The sequence below is a fragment of the Natator depressus genome, chromosome 5 (assembly GCF_965152275.1).
Source record: "Natator depressus isolate rNatDep1 chromosome 5, rNatDep2.hap1, whole genome shotgun sequence".
NCBI classification, from domain to species: Eukaryota; Metazoa; Chordata; order Testudines; family Cheloniidae; genus Natator; species Natator depressus.
Window position 1 is genome coordinate 57420503 of NC_134238.1, and position 12706 is coordinate 57433208.

The following is a 12706-nucleotide window of genomic DNA, read 5'->3' on the forward strand; positions in this document are numbered from 1 at the left end:
AAAAGGGAGGAGCAAACACCCTCCCCCGCTTTCTCCCTATCCTTTGGGGACAGTGGATCTGGGATTTCTGTGAATAGCTAATGTCAGAGGCTAGATAACACAGGAGAACACTTCAAAGGGCCCTCAGGGACTTAAGTGCACCTACTGTATTGTTAACCTTCAAGATGAAGACAGGGCTGGAGGAGGATGCTTGAGTGGCTAACAGGTTGGTGGTGTTAGGAAGCTAACACTCAGTCATCACAGACAAGGCTATCTCTCGCTAGAGGCAGAGGATAACAAAGGTGACTCTCAGTCCTGGGTACCCTGAGAACCATCACAGTATAATTGTTTTAAAGTCAGGCGTTTTATAACATAAATTTATAGGTTTTTGCAGTTAGAAACACAACCACAGAAAAATGTAACTACTAGGGACATTTAAAAAAATCAAAGTATAAAAAGAAAAGGTATGACAGTACACCATATACCAATGCAGATTGCGTGTAACAAAACGTGGATGCATGTCCAATAACCATTTCAGATAACAGCTACCTCCACCAAGTTCATTGAGTAGAACACCTTTCATAAAGACTGTATCATAAAATCATTTGCAGAATCAAAAATAATACCACTTAATTTCTCTTTACTTCAGCTATTAGTAAGGCAGAAAAGAGATGTATTCAGCAGAGACTTGAAATGCATGAGAACCAGTGAAACAGAGAGATACTGCAAGCCTTTCCAGATGACAGAAGCTATAGCAGGAAAGGGTTTCACACCAATAGTGGTGAGATTGCACAGAAGGACAAAAGTTACTCAGGCAGAGGGGAATAGAAAGAGACAAGGGTCATCAGATAAGCTGGAGCAAGTCATGAAGGATTTTAAAAATGAGGGGACTTTTTAATTGTATTCTGAAAGAAATAGGGAAGCAGTGGAGTTGCTTTACCACAAAATGACCATTCCTTCTTCTTGGTAGATATAGGAAGATGGGCAAAGTCTGAGATTTGAAGAAATGGGACTTGACGGATTTGCAGTAATTAAGGAGAGATGATGAATATATGAACAAAGACTTGAGCAGAGATGGAGTCGGGGCAGTGGCGTATGTTGGCTTTGTTATAGGTACAATGATAGGCCGATGTAGGAGGTTCAGAATCAAGTATAATGCTAATGTTACAGAGAACAGAGCCAAATGGAATATCTCAGAGCCAGGTAAAATTTTTTGAATGAAAAGATTTTTGTTAATTGAAAAATGGTCTTTTGTTAAATGATTTTTTTTCTGTAAAGTTGTTGACATTGTCAAAACTTCTCTTCACTGCGTGAAACATGTGATGCTATTCTGGTGGCTTTTATGTGTTTATCAAAAGGATTATTGAAAAATTTCTCTTTAAATTTATGGTCAGTAAATGAAATATGTTGAGTTTTGGTTTAAAAAAACTTGTCTGGAGAATTCATAAAAACAAGTCCCATCCCTCAAAATGGGCCAATTTTGAGCCTTTTAAAATTAAAATAACTTCTAATTTTCAAAATAACCACATCAAAAATATTTGTTTGGGGGGGGGAAAATTGTTTGTGTGTGGGAAATACAAAAATGAGTGGGAGGGGAAGAGAAAATAATACCAAATTTTCACATAGTTTTTCTTCATTTTTTGACAAATCCTATCAGTGCTGGTTGAAAAAGGGAATAGTTTTGCTGCAATATACTTAGGCATCTGTAAGGCATTTGACTTTGTATCATGTGATGTTTTAATTTGAAAACTAGAGCAATACAAAATCAACCTGGCACACAATAAATGGATTAAAAACTGGCCAACGTATAGGTCTTAAAATGTAATTATAAATGGGGAATCATTCCTGAGACGGTATATTTCTTGGGGGGTCCTGCAGGGATCGGTTCTGAGTCCTATGCTAGTCAACTTTTTTTTTTAAATTAGTGACCTGGAAAAAAACATAAATTCATTACTGATAAAGTTTACAGAGGAAACACAGATTGGGGGAGTGGTAAATAATGAAGTGCACAGGTCACTAATATAGAGTGATTTGGCTTGCTTGATAAAATGTGTGTTAATGCAGCCAAATGTAAAGTCATACATCTAGGAACAAAGAATGTAGGCCATATTGACAGGATGGGGGACTCTAACAGTGACTCTGAAAGAGACTTGGTGGTCATGATGGATAATCAGTGAAACATGAGCTCCCAAGGCGATGCTGTGACCAAAAGTGATAATGCAATTCTTGGATGTATAAACAAAGGAATCTTGAGTAGGAGTAGAGAGGTTATTTTACCTCTGTATTGGTCACTGGTGTGATCAGTGCTGGAATGCTGAGTCCAGTTCTGATGTTGACAATTCAAAAAAAGTGTTGAAAAATTGAGGGGTCAGAGAAGAGCCAAGAGAATTGTTAAATGAGTGGAAAACATGCCTAATAATGAAAAACTCAAGGAGACCAATTTGTTTAATTTAATAAAGAGAAGGTTAAGGGGGGGGGAAGGGTTGATTATCCTTTATTAGTTCCCATATGGGGAACAAATATTTGAAAAATGGGGATCTTCAATCTAGCAGATAAAAGTGTAACATGATCCAATGGCTAGAAGCTAAAGCTAGACGTATTCAGTCTAGAAATAAGGCATAAATTTTTAATAGCGAAGTTAATTAACTATTGGAACAATTTACTAACTATTCTCTATCACTAATAATTCTTAAATAAAGTTTGGATGTTTTACTAAGAGACATGTTGTGGTTCAAACAGGAATTAATTTAGGAAAATTCTGTGCAACACTGGCCATAGAAGGTCAGATTACATGATCACAGTGGTCTTTTCTGGTTTTATTATTTAATCTCAGTATAGAAAGAATAAAGAAAAAGATTTATCTTAGAGGTATACTACTTTAAAATATTACACTGGAGGAAGTTGAGATTAAGCCAAAATTTGTTTTGCCAAGGGCTGGGAGGGGTGAACTACTTTAAGGGGGGAAAAATACTCTTGAACTGTAGTCTTAATTTTTTTCTTTTTGAGATTCAAATATCAAAGACACCCATTCCTTCACCCTGAGGGAGATGAGGATAGCCTGCATTTTCCCCTGCACCCAGCTATTCTTACTTGCTGTGGCAATTCTTCTGGCTAGGCATTGCTCATACACAATGGCATGATGCCACACTCCAAGATCCTTGGGTAGCAGCTCTGAAAGCTTCTTTGTGTCCTCTTTTGTCAGGGCTGTCGTCTGCATCTTCAGCCTTTGGGTGTTTACACTTTATTTCATCAGGACAGGCTGGGGCTGGAAGTTGATTCCATCATCCATACACACCTCATTCACATATCTAAACTAAACTAATAAGATTACAGCAGGGTTTTGCAAAAATGAAGGTTGCAGTAAGCTTTTACAAAATGAAGTGAGCATTTTAAAATGGAGTTTGGGGACAAGTTAAAACGGAGTATGAGTTACAGTATGGACAAGTGTAAGGAATGGCAAACAGTGAACAGAAGTTACAATAGAGACAAGTATAATGAATGACAAACAGTGAGCAGAAGTTACAATGTTGAAACAGCATAAGTTTCAGCGATTTATGCAGCAATTGGATTGAAAGTGAAACTCAATTACCCAGTTATTGGTGTAACCGGTTTTATGAATGAATGTTGTTTCATTCATAAAATTTTGCTTATGAAGTTATATTAATAAAGTGAACAATTAAAAATTTCATTGATCAGTTCTACAACAGTGCTCTGGGGCTAGTGGGGCGAAACATAAAACTAACCCAGAGGTGGAGAGCTTCTGTTGCAGTAGCTGATTGAAGTTTTGGCTTGTTTTCATGTTGTCCTCCATTAAAGATATGAGAGCCTCTAAAGAGAGTGTTCTTTAGTACTAGACAGGCCTGCTTAGACTTGTTTATAATCGGGGTGAGGGGAAACTGAGGCAGGAGTTCACCTGTGGCTCCATGTCTGATTGTAGGGCATATTTGGGGTGCCCTTATGCCATTACAGTCAGAATTTCCTGTGGAACAATAATTTGAGGTTTTGACCAGCTTTACGCAGCAGCTTATTTAAAATTAACAAATTGAATTTAACAGTGTAATGTTCATAAAAGATGTATTGATAACCATACAGACTGAAACCCTTTGTCTGTTCTCAGAATAGTTAATGACACACCCCAATTTTCTGTGGTATTTCAGCTGCATAGATCCAGCTTTTTGAAAGAGTTGTTTATTTTTGCTAATAGGTTATGTAGGTGGGTCCATTTTGCTCTATTTCAGGCCCTTTGATGCAGAATATTGCGATACACACACTTCCTCCCCTCATTTCTTTTACTGTAGTAATTCAATACTAAGTAGTTAACATTAGATTCCATTTAATAGTTGGATTAACTAGAACATTCTTTAAGGGCTTTCTTTCTATATATTTCACATATCAAGCCCATACATCATTTAATAGGTATATACACTAACTGCTTTTGGGTGAGCTCCTGGGTTTAAAAGTAAATTACAGTAAATCACAAATAATTGGTATTCACTCAGATAGCAATTTCACACAGTGGCTTATCCCTGTGACACTTCCCAAAGGGTTTTGAGTACCTCAGAATATTTATCCCATCAAGTTCATGCAAACTATTTTAAATGACTCAATTTGTAGCTGTTAAGTATTGTGACAAGCTATGATTTTTCTCTGCAATTTTTTTATTTTTAATATTTCCCAAGAGAACAAAGCAGACTGAAATGCCTTTGAGTTTAAGGAAAGGTGGATTTTTATGAACTGACCAAAGAATGGTTTCTGAAGATGGGCTGCTTGGACTCAAGTGATGTTAATAGGTTTCAACAACACCTCCACAGTGGCTTTAAACAAGTGAGTATGAATGGGTCTTACAGTGTTGTACATGACTGTTTTTAAAGTTCACATGAAAACATTTTTCCATGTTATTTTAGTCTCATACATTTTTAGTACTGTACTGTTTTTCCATACTCCATTGTTCACAGTAGTGAAATAATTGCCCAAGCCTAGCTTATATTGAAAAGCTTCTGTGGAAGCAATAAAAAATGATGGAAAAAAAATATATATATATACACACACATACACATACACAAAGGCCATGATCAGCCGAACCTGCGGACGCGGCAGGTAAACAAACCGGCCCGACCCGCCAGGGGCTTTCCCTGCACAAGCTGCGGAACAAGTTTAGGAACCGCTGGCTTAGAGAGTTGGTTAATACAAACCTGAAATACCAATCTGAGCCCATGCAAAACTGATTGGTTTCATATGAAGGTGAAGTTGAGTAGGGCCTGTCCTCCTTTTCTCTGCCCTACTCCACAAAAGGCCCATGACCTTTACTTTTTATGAAGTCTTCTGGGTGTAGTCTGGTGGCCTGAAGCCACTGCCACCTATTCTTATCCATGTCTTTAGAGAACAGTTGGCTGGACCGCTTCATACCCTGTGATCTTTAGAGGGCATCACGTGATGGCTCTCCCCAATACCCTGGCTTTTTTCAGAGAAGATGCCTGGCATAGCTCTACATACATGCAGTAATTTGTTATTCAGTGGGTGCTCCAAGTTCCACTACTTGCTTATTTTCTCTTTAATTTATATCACCACTGAATTTGGCCAGTGTCATCTGAATAGGTTATTTTACTTGTTCCATATTTTTATTTTCCTCCTACCAAGTCAAATAATAACAATTACTCTTTCATTTAGCAGAGCAGGGTAACAAAGGTAAATTTTGCCACCTCCACTTATCTTGTACAGGGATATATTTTGCTGGCTTTGATGATACGGTTTATTTGCATGGGCTTAGTATCACAGAGTAATGTATTAAGTGGATATAAAAATGTCCTGGTATTTCTCTTGCCAATATTCCGGCCTTCTCTAAGTTATCATTGCTTTTAATAAACAAAGGATGGTTCGCTGTTATAAACGCTCTGTGAATGGTCTTGCATTCTGACACATTTGAAGATTGAAAGGTCCCTCCTGGCACTTACTGTAGCTGTGCTTGATAGAAATCTGGGACTCCTTTCCTTTACTACTCAGTGGGAGTGTGACTGTGTAACCTTGTCTCCAGTCTATATCACCAGGGAGTTCTGGCATCTTTCCAGCATCTTCAACATTTGTATAATGTTCCGCTGCAGGAGTTCATCTTTTATCTACAGCTCAGGCACTTTCTTCTTGCTACCCTACAAGATTATCTCCTACCAGTGGCAACAGACCTTGAATCCCTTTTCCTCAGATTAAAGTCTGTAAAAGGATTTCTTTTAAAAACATTCCTGCTGATTTCATTGTAATGAGCCTCCCATCCTTGGAAGTTTTAAAAAAATCACTGGGAACTAAATTCCAAAGTAGGTTTTCTTTTGTTAGAAACACAAATATATCATTTTGCAGCAGACTCTTGGAATCCCAAATCTTACCAATGGAAGTTTAATGGAAGATTTTGTTCATATTTTCTTTGCCCCGACCCTTGCTAGCACTATATCAAAATTGCATTTACAAAGGGTGTTCCCTGTGCCCAGTGATCTGGGAATTATCCTGGAACTTCAACTTTGTGGGGTGGCACAGGAGTGTTTTCACAGTTGCCCTAAGGAGGTATACCAATGTATATGACAAAACTTCTGTCTCTTTCATTCCATCTTTAAAGGATTCTTTCCCAATATTGGTGTTTAATGGATTGATCCAGGAGCCGAATTTTCCATTTTTAGCTTTCAGTTTTGTGCAACTTAGCAAACATTACTGATGGGCTACATAGACACTATTTGGGCTAAATTTTGTGGTACTTATTCAGCTAAAATATCCCTCCCCCCCCAAATTCACACCCAACAGAAGGCTTTGTTTCCATGGATTTGTAGACAGAAGTTTTAACTGAGTAAGGACTGTACAATATGGCCATTTGTTGTCTATTTCTCAAGTACAGTTCTTTTGCTGAAACTTCTAAATCTCTGCTTTTAGTCATTGTTTCTCTTGTGCCTTTGGGTTGTGTGTTTTGTGCAGACCATACACTCTTTTAAAAATCCTGATAGAATTCTTAAAGGCATGTAGAAAGGGGTGCTTGATTACTTGTATTTTTTCATTTAATGTTCATGATTGCATATAGATTTTGTTTTTTAGAAAACAAAATGAATACTAAATGTAGTTCAATAATTTAAATTAATAAATTGACAGTGGTGTAATTACATAGTTTTCATAGAATACTTAGTTACTTAGCAGAAACCACAATCATGAATTTCGCTAGCTACAGTGCCATGGAATCTAACTGACCTAGATTCTGGTGGAGGGTTCAGAGTTGGAAAGTCCAGCAGAGGGGAGGTTGCAGTGGTGGGAAATAGTCCAACCTCCCCTTCACTGATTGATAGGCCCAGAGGGGGCTGTGATTCTTAGTAAATAACAAGTTGATAACTTGTGTACTTCTTGCTAACAAGATAGATCTATGGGAAAAATAGCTTCCAAGTTCTCCAATACTGCCAAAGAGATTTCTCAATATGCTACTTTATGGGATAGACAAATTTGGTCCCCAGTTTGTGAAGTTACTTAAGTATGTATCTAACTCTAGGCAATCTTGACTTCAGTGGGACTACTCATGGTCAAAGTTAAGCACATCCTTAAGTTTCTTCCTGAATTGGGTCTTGGGTAAGCCCACTGATGTTCACAAACAGCTGAAGTGTAGCTATTTCCACCTTCCCCAACTCTTTTTTAGTTTGTAGGTGAGAAGAAAAACATATTTTAGCCCTTCTAAGTTTAGCTAATTCATTAAGATGAGTAATTTGAGTTTCCATTAGTCTCAAGTACCTGCTTGAGGTAATCTAAGTGATTGTCTTAGCCAGTAATGGTCTAGCCCTTATATTTCAAAGTATATCTCACATTTTACAGCAGTTTTGGTTTTCAGCAAACTAGGTAAAAGACTGAAGAACAGGCTTCATCCTGATAGAAGTAGCAAATGATCATATGTTTGTTTTAGCTGGTGATACTTTAATATTTGCAAGGAATGATTTTGAGCTGAGACAAGCTTTTGCACAACTTCTGCTGACTCAATCTGATGGACTGACTGTCTGACTCATCACACAGACTTTCTGCCTCAGTACTATAAAGGTTTTGGTTTGAATCCATATTACATAGGGTGGACATGAGCATGAATGCAGACGTGGTCACACATGAATGCAGGGTATGTTCAGACACTATTGTAGAAGTCCATTCTTGTGTATGGACACTATCTGAGAGAGACAACAGAGAGCTCACTGCTTAGCATTATAAAGGTTTATTTTTCAGTAATATCTCCTTTTCATAGTCCCTTGGAGACCTGTAGAGTTCAGTATCTCTCCTGGACTTGTAATTCATAACAAGCTGTCATAAGATCCGATCTATGAGGAAGCTTTTAGTTCCGACTCAAATTTGATTATATTATAGTTTGAGATCAATGATGGGGTCTTGCTTTGAACTCTTGCAGTAAATAGACCCGAAAAAAATCTCACTAATTAGTTTTTTTTCTTATAACATTAGCTAGTGGATTAGGGGTTCAATCCTTCAAATTACTGAGGACTCCTACAAATTGCTAAGCACTCTCTACTCCCACAGACTTCCGTGGGAGTTGAGGGTGCTCAATGCTCACATCTTGTTGAACTGAGCCCTATAAGAGTAATAGGCTCTAGTTATACACTAGCCTTTCCTCTGGATTACAGTTAACTCTGTTGCTGCTGCTTACCAGACAGGATTCTTCCTTTCTTTAATCTGAAATTGCCACTGACTTTCAAATGCATTTTGAAATTAATGGCATACATTAGACACACTGATATGCTGACAATTTTTTTTAATAAGGGGCACCCACAAACTGGCCCCTTACTCTGTGATTAAACCCTGGGTACCAGACCTGCAGCTCCTTGAAGACAGAAGAGTGAAGTAATCAGAGAAGCTCATAACCAGGGGAAAAGACATTGCCACTTGGCCAACAAACTTATGTCCAGAGCTAGTGTGGAAATATTTTTTCTGAAAAAAATTTAAAAGATAAAGAAAAGTTTGGTTTTTTGGCAATGTGTTTGGTTGTTCATTGGAAAATTAAAAAAACAACAACAAACTTTCTTGGTTTTGGGGAAAAACTTGTTTTGTCAAAAAGCCACTTTTTTGCCAAGTTTTGAAGAGAAAATTTCAACCCAGATCTATTAATATTATGCTGTACTTGGTAGAAATGTTTGTACTTTGTGCCAGATGACTGTAATGAGGATATTGACAGCATAGGACAATGTTTAACTTGTTTAGTTTAAGTGGTGAGTGGAGCTAACCGTTTTTTAAAGGGATGTTGTGTTATCTTCCTCAAAGAAAAATACTGAAAATAACTGCTTGTCTGTTCCATGTGATCCATGCTATAGTTAAAAATATCTCTCCTGAAGTATTATTAGCCCCAAAGCTAAGTAGTCTTCTGCATTAGTAGTATCTGGAGGGGATGAAGTGCTATAGAGAAAATTTTTTATCAAATTTCCCTTCCATTTGGTGGCAGAATTTTCACAGGGGGCTTCCAGAAGCCCTTCTGCCCATCACTGATAAAACACTTTTTTCATCTTTCTAATTAAATGTATTGGGCCAGGTGCTCAGTGGGTGTAAATTGGCATAACTCCATTTAAGTTGATGGAGATACACTGATTTACACCCGTTGATGATTGGGCCTGCTTGCCTGTTTTGTAACAAGACCCAAGTAAATAATGCAAAAAAAAAAATCTAGAAATGTTAATTTTAAATTTTAAATTGATATAAGTTTCACTTGTTTTGTGTTTCAGTTATGAGTTCTCAATTCTCATGATTGAGTTTTGTTGGCAAAAAGCAAAGGAAAGTGAATATCAGTCGTTTATACAGTAACTCCTCACTTAACATTGTAGTTATGTTCCTGAAAAATGCAACTTTAAGTGAAACGATGTTAAACGAATCCAATTTTCCTATAAGATTTAATGTAAATGCGGGGAGTTAGGTTCCAAGGAAATTTTTTTTGGGCAGACAAAAGGCATTATATACTGTACAGTACTATACTATATAGTGGTCGAGAAGTGCCCCTGGCTACCCGACACAGGCACAGCCCACTGCAGGCAAAGATACTAGGAAGCACCTTCGCAGCACCAGTGGCAGCTTACCCAGAGAAGAACAGGCGCTGACGTCGCTGGGGGATGCTCCAGGCCCGCCTCTTCCTGTCCCCGCTCCACTCCAGGCCCACCTCTTCCCACCCCCACTCCACCTACTCTCCGGAGCATGCCACATCCCTGCTCCTTCCCCGCTGCCAGAAAGTCCTAAGTGGGGGAAGCACTGGGATGGAGGAGGCGGAGAAGAGGAACTTGTGCAATGCTCCCTTGTAAAGTTGCTGCTCTTCCACAAAATCTTACATGCAGTGTACAGAGCAGGCAGCCAAACGACGTTATAAGGGAGCATTGCACAACTTTAAATGAGCATGTTCCTTAATTGAGCAGTGGCATAACTTTGAAACAATGTTAAGCGGGAAGACATTAAGTGAGGAGTTACTGTGTGAGTATTCATAGAAACCGGATATTAAGAACATAAGAACGGCCATACTGGGTCAGACCAAAGATCCATCTAGCCCAGTATCCTGTCTTCCGACAGTGGCCAATGCCAGGTGCCCCAGAGGAAATGAATAGAACAGGTAATCATCAAGTGATCCATCCCCTGTCACCCATTCCCAGCTTCTGGCAAACAGAGCCTAGGGACACCATCCCAGCCCATCCTGACTAATAGCTATTGACGGACCAATCCTCCATGAACTTATCTAGTTCTTTTTTTAACCCTGTTATGCTGTTTGTGCACACACACGTTTATTTTGAAAGTGCTTGCATCCCTGTTAAGTTATCAAGAGAAACCATATCATGTCCTTCGTCTGAGCAATCGGCGTTCAATAGTACAACTTTTTAATATCTGTGATCAATCCATAGAGAAAATAAATTTAATAAGATATTAATCAAATGAATGTGAATAAATTTGAGGAAATTTGTGATCAGCTTGTAAATATTTCATGAAGAGAAAGATGCTAAATATTGATTAAATTTATTCACTCAGCTCCATTTGTAAAATAACCTGTGGCAGGAGTGGAGAGATTTTTGTAGAAGACTATAATTTAGAGACAATCCCTCATAAGGGAGAGTATTATGAACATAGGAATTTGGAGACGTGTCCTGGAGGCGGGAGTTGGGAACACTGCATGGCTGCATATTTTAAAATTTTTTTATTCCTTTCTCATTCGTTTGGTTTGTTATTTAATGAACACCAATATGCTTACAGCAGGAAAGTTTGTTTCACATAGAGGTCCTGATACAATGGAAAGATCTATGGAAAGATTCCCGTTGACTTCAAGGAACACTGAATCAGGCCCATAGTCAGTTTTCAACAGGATAATACGTACAGTATAAAAGTGTAATGACAAATATGAAGGCAGAGAGCAAAACCATTGCTATTTTAAACAAGTGGCTGTGTTTAACTAGGTAATGCAGAGTGATAAATTTAGTCAATAATCAATATTTAGACTTTAATCAATATTCAAACATTAAGTCTTAAATGGAAAACCGTGAGGGACAGACTTCCAAAGCAGGATGCAAAATGACCTCTGCTACAGTGGGTCACTCCCATCACACTTCCAAACCCTCAGATTTATCAGTTTGGGAAGTTGCTCCTTTGAGTTTTTTTTAAAAAAAGCTCATCATGCCTATCTAATTAAATTTATCAGATGACTTCTGAGCATAGAGGTTTTTAAGAGCTACTTGAAAAAAACATCTGTGGACATAGATTTGGCAAAGAAACCATTGTTTCCATCTGTGGAATGATTTGAAGGCTGATAGAGTACTTGTGACACTTGAAGGTTACCTCTGCATTCATTGTTTTTTGCACTGACACACAGTAAGTTAATATTCCCACTGACAGTGCATATATCAATTTATAGATGCACTTTTCAGCAGAACTAATAATCTTATTAGCTTTCCACAAGATAATCAGTATCACAGCGAGTAATGCATGAATTTTATGACATTGCTGGATTTGTATCTGTCTTGGGAGCTACAGGCTGTATGCATGTGGTAATGCATGCATCACCACATAATGACTAATGAGGCAAGGTAAAGAAATCGAAAATCTTTTCATTCCCTCAACATGCAGCTGGTGTATGATGCCAGATGTAAAATCATTGATGTATTTGCCAAGTTCCCAGGATCATGTCATGATTTATTCAAACTCAGACAATAAGGATTAGGTCAATCTTTTGAAGATGGTCAAATTCAAGGAGACTGGCTAATAGATAAGTAGGAGCATTTCTTGTAAATAAAACATTGAATATGTATTAAATATGAGAGTATTATTTACATCTTGCCTTTTTTTAGGTCACAGTGGTTCTTCTCTGAAGAAATGGCTAATGACTGCAGTTCTTAATCCCCAAACTCCAACAGAATTACTTTATAATGAGGCACATAAATTTACCAGACCTATAATCGAAAGAACCTTTGGTCTTCTAAGAAATAATACAGATGCCTAGCCAAATATGGTAGTATAGATTATATAAAATCACTCCTTGAATGTTTGTGAAGGTTTTTTTCTGGGTGTTGCATATAACAAAATGACACTGTCCGATGTATAATTTCTCAAGGAGAGAATGAGATCAATGTATCAAACCACAAATATATGGTCAAATAATTAAATAGAGTCCATTTGTAATATGAATTTTCTGTTAATTTGTGAATGGCAAGGAAATGCCTGGTGGATTGGGCCCTTTTGTTGTTAGAGCATAATACTTGATGTA

General features: G+C 37.8%; 1 long non-coding RNA gene across 1 annotated transcript in view; it reads left to right on the forward strand.

Annotated features, from left to right (window-relative positions):
• Nucleotides 1-1117: 1117 nt before the first annotated feature.
• LOC141987480 (uncharacterized) overlaps nt 1118-12706 on the forward strand; it is an 83719-nt gene continuing 72130 nt past the window's right edge. Inside the window, exons 1-2 of the long non-coding RNA XR_012639549.1 lie at nt 1118-1182; nt 4659-4803. This is a non-coding gene — a long non-coding RNA (uncharacterized LOC141987480). The remainder of the gene's footprint in view (nt 1183-4658; nt 4804-12706) is intronic.